A 6,796-nucleotide genomic window follows, 5' to 3' on the forward strand; every position below is an offset into this window, starting at 1 on the left:
GAAATCTGCTAAGTCTATAGAATGCTCTTTCTTCCTTCCTGAATCAGATAATATCTTATTCTGTAGTGATAGTGCTTCTAGAGGAAACCCTGGGAATGCTGGGTATGGGTTTATTGTCAGGGATTGTATAGGAAATTTCATAACAGCTGAAAGTGGAGGATTAGGAATATCCACAAACTTCATTGCAGAGATTATGGGGATTTTGTATGCTATGGAATGGGCTGTGAAAACCCACAAGGAGAAAATAACTATAAATGTTGATTTCACTGCTGCCATTTCTGCTTACATGAAGAACAAGTTACCTTGGTGTGTATGGAACAGATGGAAATTTGTTAGTACAAGACTAAGACATATTCACTTTAATCATGTCTATAGAGAAGTGAATTTTTCTGCGGATTTTTTTGCTAAAAAAATGTGTTCATCTCTCAAAGGGACATGTAATGAAGTTCTCAGCAAGACCCCCTAATATGCACAGAATGGAATGGCCAGACACTACTTATTACATGTTTGAGTGATAGCATTGTGCTCCTACTGATCTTGTAATCCTTTGTTTTTCTTATTTTGGGCCTTGGACTTGTTGTCCTTTTATGGCTTTATTTTTTCTTTTTTCTACTGGGCCTTGGACATGTTGTCCATATCTGGATGTCCAAATTTTTGTAATCTTTGGTTCTAATTAATAAAATTTATTTTGGTTAAAAAAGAAGAAGAAAAAGGTATGTGTACCTTAAGACTATATCCGTTTTCGGAATCCACAAAAATATTTTGGTTCATGTACCGGTATGGATACACAATCCAAGTTCCGGAACATAGAACCTTTCTAGAACGTGTACCGGTATGGATACCAAACCGGTTCCGTGACCACAGTTTCTTTTCGGTTTGCATACGGATATGCGTACCGATCCAGTTCATGAGTTAACAAATTTCTACAGGGTGTGCATAAGGATATGCGTACCAAAAATTTATTTGTCGACATATAGATACTCCGCTACGTGTACGAGTACATGTAATACTTTTTTTGTTTTGCTTGATAATATCAAATTTTATTAACCAAAAATGAATGTCAAAACAATACAAAAAAGCCCATTTTAAAATATGGGTCATGAATAAGCTAAAACTAAACTAGAATTCTTTGTGTTTTAGTCAAATCTGTAGTATGGCTTATCTGGTACTTCCATTGTTCTTACAAAGCTGGTACTTCCATTGTTCTTACAAAGTCAGGTCTTGTATTGTAACTTCTCTTTTCTCCTTTGGCCAATCCTGCACCTATTTTTGTCATTAAATCAGCTGAGAAGTTAATCTCCCTGTATCTATGAGAAAAGTTCCAATCTTGAAGAGAGCTTTTAATCTTGTTCCATCTAGTACAAGCCCACCAAGGTACCTCTCCTCACTGGAATGCTGCTATTGCTGCTTGAGAATCTGTTCAAAAACAAACTTTAAGGAAGTTGTTGTTGATTGCCCATTCTCCAGCACATAAGATTGCAAAAATTTCTGTCATAAAATTTGTATCAAGACCCAGTCCTCCTGACATAGCAAACAAATATTCTCCAGTCCCCTGTCTGCATATAAACCCATAACCTGCTTCATCTGGATTTCCCCTTGAAGCTCCATCACAACATATTAGAATGTATGGAGGATTAGGAAGATAGAAGTAGATTTAGTAATCCCTGTTGTCTTCACTCTTATACATTTCAAATCAAAGAACTTCAAAAGCTGCAGGTCATAAGAAGAATTCCGCATATTACCAGTCATTCTAACATCACATTCTCTTGTAAAGTAAATAATTCTTTGTTTAAGAGCACTCATATTTGGTTGCTCCTCTTCATAAAAAATTATGTTTCTCAAGAACCAAATCTCTTTCAAGGCAGCAAGAGCTTTCACTCTCCAAAGATCTATTACAATTGGACTCTTGTGTTTTGCAAATTTGAGAATATATTCAAAAGATTTGGGATTAGTGAACTGGAAAATTCCTCCAATCCAACTCCAAACTATTTCACTAAAATCACGGTACCAAAGAATGTGTTCCAAATTTTCCTCCTCCTTCTTACAGAATGAACATCTTGATGCTAATTGGAATTTTTTCTTCTTCATTTTTTTCATCAGATGGTACAACTCCTCTCATTATCTTCCATACATTGCTAGACACAGTAGGGTGAATGCTCTTGTGCCATACAATTTTTTCCCAATGCACAGGATGAAATTTTTTCCTTATACAATCAGAAGCAGAAACTACAGAGAACTTACCAGAAGATGTTGCACTCCGTATCCTCCTATGTCCTTTGTTGTCTATAACTGGTAATTCTGAAGTTGTAAAAAAATCAAGAAAATTTGTTGGCATCTGCCACTCTCCATCTCTGATCAAATCTGCCACCTTTATTGTTGGGTTTTGTAACATAGTACTATTCTCAGAGAAGATATCTTTTAAAGGTTTATCTTTTATCCAAGTATCATTCTAAAGTGAAATATTAGTTCCATCTCCTGCTAGCCACATATTGTGCTCAAAAACATTAGCAGTAACCTACTTAATTCCTGGCCAAATTGAGGATTTTTTTGTAATACTCAATCCAATTCCCATTTTTGTCTTTAAATTTTCCTTGGAAGAATTTAGCCCATTCATCATTTCCATTTTGTATTTTCCAACACAACTTTATTAACACGGACTTGTTTATGATTTCTAACTGCTTGATACCCGAACTACCTTCTGCTAGAGGAGAACAAGTTTTCTCCTATTTCAAAGTGATTGTCTTCCTGATTAATGGATCTCCAGACAATAAAAAATTTCTTATGATCTTTTCACTCTCCTTTAGAACTTTTTTTGGCCACTTATAGACTGACATATTGAAGATTGGAATGCTGCAAAGAATAAATTTCACCAAGACCAATCTTTCTTGAAATGACAACATTTTACCCTTCCAACCTGCTAAATTTTCTTGCAACATTTCTACACATCCCCATACATGTTTATCTCTAATAATTCTTGGAGTTAGCATAACTCCCAAGTATTTATCAGGAAAACCAGATAAGCTCATTCCACAATCTTCTGCCAATTGGTTTTTTCTTGCATTACTTGTACCTGCCACAAAGCATTTACTCTTTGATAGATTGATTTCTTGACTAGATGCTTTTTGATAAATTTCAAGAACCTTTAGTAAACTTCTCAAATTTCTTCTATCACCATTACAAAAAAGAAAGATGTCATCTGCAAACATTATATGAGTTGGTTGCACTCCATTTTTGTGTATCATTAGAAGTAAAATACTATTCAGAACTACATATGTTAATTTTCTGCTCAAGACATCTTCAGCTATAACAAAGAGCAGGGGAGATAGTGGGTCTCCCTTCCTTAACCCTCTACTGACATTGAAAAACCTACTGGCCCTCCATTAACAAGAACAAAGATCTTAGCTGACTTTAACAAAATATGAATCCATCTTATAAATTTTTCAGAGAAACCAAATTTGTTTAAAGCATGGAAAATAAATTCCCAGCTAAGTGAATCATAAGCCTGTGAAATATCTAACTTTAATCCCATATTACCTCCTCTTCTCTTTGTGTCAAGCTCATTAATCATTTCATATGCTAGCACTATTTGATCTTGAATATTCCTTCCTTTGATAAATGCTCCTTGCTGAGGGGAAACAATCTATTGCACCATAAAGCTCAATCTTATTGTTATAATTTTGGTAAAAACCTTGAAACAGAAATTCATTAGACTAATTGGTCTAAATTGAGTTGTTTTTCTTGCATTTTTGACCTTTGGAAGAAGCATTAAAAAGTTAGTATTCATACCTGCTGGGATAAATTCTTTTTCTCAACAAAATTGGATTACTTTAATAAAAGCTTCACCGATTATTTCCCAAGCCACCCTATGGAACCATCCTCCAAAACCATCTGGTCCAAGTGAGCTATATGGATCTAGATCAAACACTACTTTCTTTACTTCATATGCAGAAGGGATAGCTTCCAAATTTTCATTATCTGCACTATGAATTACTTTGGGAACTGAATCAAATATCTCCTCAGAAATTTGAACTTCTTTGTATCTGAATTTTGCTTCAAAATGATTCACCAAAATGTCTGCAATCCCCCTGTTGAGTTGATATAAGTTCACCCTCTTCATTTTCAAACTCCACTATCGCATTATGCATCTTCCTGATTTTCATATTCACATGGAAAAACTTTGTATTGGCAGCACCATACTTAAGCCACTTAACTCTAGCTTTTTGTCTTTCTATGTCTTGATGTTGTTGAGTTATTAACTCGTGTACTCCTCTAGCTGTTACAAGTTGATTTAGTAATACAGTATTACTAGGAGACTGATATGAGATAAGAGATAGTTTCATTACTTCCTCATCTGCTTGCTTAACTTTTTTCTTCACATCTCCAAAGACATTCCAGTTCTAATTTTTAATTGTTACTTTGAGATGTTTAAGCTTTGTTAGGAAAATGAAACCTGGATTGCCCCTCACTTCAATTTTCCATGCATCTTCAATAACTTTTTTGAAACCTGCATGTGTCATCCACACTTTTAAAGCTCTGAATGGAACATTTGATGGTTTGGGAAGAGTAGCACTTGCTCCAAACAGAGGACTGTGATCAGATGTAGCTCTTGTTCCAAATTTATATCCCCAACTTGGATAAGCTTCAAGCCAGTGCACATTATAAAATGCTTTATCCTGATTATACACTATTCTTTTCTTTCATGTTCTATTGTAACACCATGAAAATTCTAATCCTATTTTTGGAGCTTGAATCACTTCATAATTCTGAATGTAGTTGTTAAATTCTAGCATTGTTGTAGTTAATGGACTTCTTCCTCCTTTTTTTTCTTCCATAGACAAAAATGCATTGAAGTCCCCAATTATCATCCGAGGCTTATTTAAAGAATATATTACTGTTAAGTCCTCCATAAGATTCTCCTATTGATTGTTAAAGAATCTGTATGAATACCAGTTACAAGTTGCCCACCAATGTCCACTGTTATTGCTTGTTTTGTAATAGATACCACCACAGGGTCTTTTATTGAAGCACTCCACAAGATCCAAGTATTTCCTTTATTTGTTGCCGAAGAATTATGAATTACTTTTTTATTCATCCCAGGTAGTCTCAGTTTTGTATATGAGTCAGAACTGACTCTTATTTTTGGTTCTGAAATCCAAATTAAAGTGGGACAAAAATTACTTACTAAACTCCTCAATTTGTATTTGGATTTTGATCTTCTTAAGCCTCTGACATTCCAGTACAATACTCTCATTTATAAGGATTTTGAGGAGAAGAAGGACCCTTCATTCCTGAAAATTTAGAACTACCAGCTGAACTGTCATTTTTCTGAGCTGCCTGATTTATAGTTGTCACATTTCTCATTGGTTTATTGAACTTTGCTTTTATTTTAGTACCTTCTTTCAAAACTTCCACCTTAAATCTTTGAGAATCAATAGCTCCATTTTTTGGTAGAGCATTAACTGGCTGTTTAATTTGTAGTACATTGTTTATGGAAGGAGTATTTGAACTTACTTCAAGTATTTGTTGTACTGGTAAAGTTGAATTCTGAACCTCAAAAAGTTCTTTAAGCTCTTCAGTTTTGTCTTGTAATATGTGAAAACTCCCTGAAGTAGAAGATTCTCCAATTTGAAATATGGGATGAATTATAGCATCAATAGATTCTTCTTCTCTAAATATTTCCTCCACTTGAAAAACTGATTTAGGTGTTTCTTGACTTTTTTCCGATGGTGGATAACAGATATCAAAACCAACAGAAGAAGGTATCTGAACTTCTTTTACTTTGTGTTTCCAAACTTTTTTAGGATGTACCTCCTTAGTTGACTCTTGTTGTTGTTCTTTTCTCTTCAATATGCATTCAACAACTAAGTGGCCAATCACTGTATAATGATTACAAAACTTTGGTAATTTTGGAATCTGTATAGGCTGCTCAAATTTTCCATACTTTGATTCAATACTAATTTTACTAGGAATTGATTTTTCCATGTCCACTTTAACTAAAACACTTGCATAAAAGCTGCTCTCTCTTTTCAATGTAGTTTCATCCGCTTTTATTACTCTTCCAACTTTGTTACCCATTTGCAGGATAATATTCTCCTTCCAGTACTCAATACTTAAACCAGAAAACATAACCCATATAAAGGCTGAAGTAGTTTTTTGATTATCTGGATTAAAATTTGGTTCCCAGGCTCTTAATTTCAGAGTTTGAGATTCCACAATCCAAAGACCTTTCAAATTAAACTTCTATCTTTTTCATTATCTAATTTGATGATAAAAAAAACCTTTACCTAAAGGAATAAGTTGAATTTCACCTTTGAAAATCCACTGTTTTCTCAATGATGCTTCAACTGTTTTCATTTTGAATTTGACCAAATCCAATCTTCCGATCAGGCTGTATCTCCACTCATTCAAACAGTCTTCTATGACTTCATCGGGAATGAACACAAATAGAGAATCATCCTTCGAATTTGAATTCATCTTTGAATAATCAAAAGAATTCGTTACAAAATTTGAATCAGAATGTTTAATATTGGACCCAATTATAGATCCATTTTCTAATGAAATATTGTTTGTTTCAATCGAAAAAACTACCATCTATTTATTAATGATACCAAAATTCGTACTACCAATCATTAGAATTTATTCAGATTCATCTGAGATGATGAAGAATTGAATGCTAGTATTGAAAAACTAAGAAAAAACGAAACTGAGTTGTCGCTGATTCAATCGTCGAGTTAGCTCCCGATTCGCAGAGCTCATTATCCCTTAAGAATACATGTAATACGGCTTCACACTTATA

Source organism: Papaver somniferum, chromosome 7, assembly GCF_003573695.1.
Source record: "Papaver somniferum cultivar HN1 chromosome 7, ASM357369v1, whole genome shotgun sequence".
In the NCBI taxonomy this organism is placed as follows: domain Eukaryota; kingdom Viridiplantae; phylum Streptophyta; class Magnoliopsida; order Ranunculales; family Papaveraceae; genus Papaver; species Papaver somniferum.